This window comes from Penaeus monodon, chromosome 28 (assembly GCF_015228065.2).
Source record: "Penaeus monodon isolate SGIC_2016 chromosome 28, NSTDA_Pmon_1, whole genome shotgun sequence".
Taxonomy (NCBI): Eukaryota; Metazoa; Arthropoda; class Malacostraca; order Decapoda; family Penaeidae; genus Penaeus; species Penaeus monodon.
The window spans coordinates 35,712,090-35,712,739 of record NC_051413.1 but is presented as its reverse complement, the minus strand read 5'-3'; the positions used below and the strand labels follow the sequence as shown (position 1 = coordinate 35,712,739).

General features: G+C 36.5%; 1 protein-coding gene across 1 annotated transcript in view; it reads right to left on the bottom strand.

The window, feature by feature from the left end:
• LOC119591002 overlaps window positions 1-650 on the bottom strand; it is a gene marked incomplete in the record, with an annotated part of 9,200 nt that overhangs the window by 7,469 nt on the left and 1,081 nt on the right.

Here is a 650-nt window from a genome sequence, read left to right as displayed (position 1 = left end):
ATACGCCACTAATCCGTTAATATCATAATATAGAATGAGGATTACTTGAATTTCATACGTCTATCCTCACTGGCCATGCCTTGTTATCCTCCCCTCAACTATTCACAAAACCTATAACCCAGCCAAAACATATTAGGTTAGTTTTGTACATATACCTACACACTGGCACGAGATCCATGGCCAAAAGGGAAACTCCAAAATTGGTAAATTATTTTTCTAATGCTTATCCATTCAAGCCGTACGTGGCACAAAAATGTAAACAAACACAAAAGTGCCATTTCCACTGCCCCCCGAAAAGGGAATACCAGGTGTAAGAGTAGGAAAGTGTACTAACATTATCGACTCAAAAATGCCAGCGAAAAAAACATACAACTTAATTTGTTGATCTATTACGGACACCCGTGTGATGCACAGTTTGGGAGAAAATTGTAAATTATGATAAATGCCTTCTCGAAAAGAGGCTGGAAGCGTGAATTACACAATTTCCAAATGACAGACTTTGTCCCTTTTTGGATATGGTGTCAACAAGGGTTATGCTCATGCATAAAACACTATTGCAAGTTGTTTGAATAAGACACCTATTTCACTTATTGTCCATACACATAAATTAAATTTATTGTCAGAATCCGAATAATTGATCAATATTCATT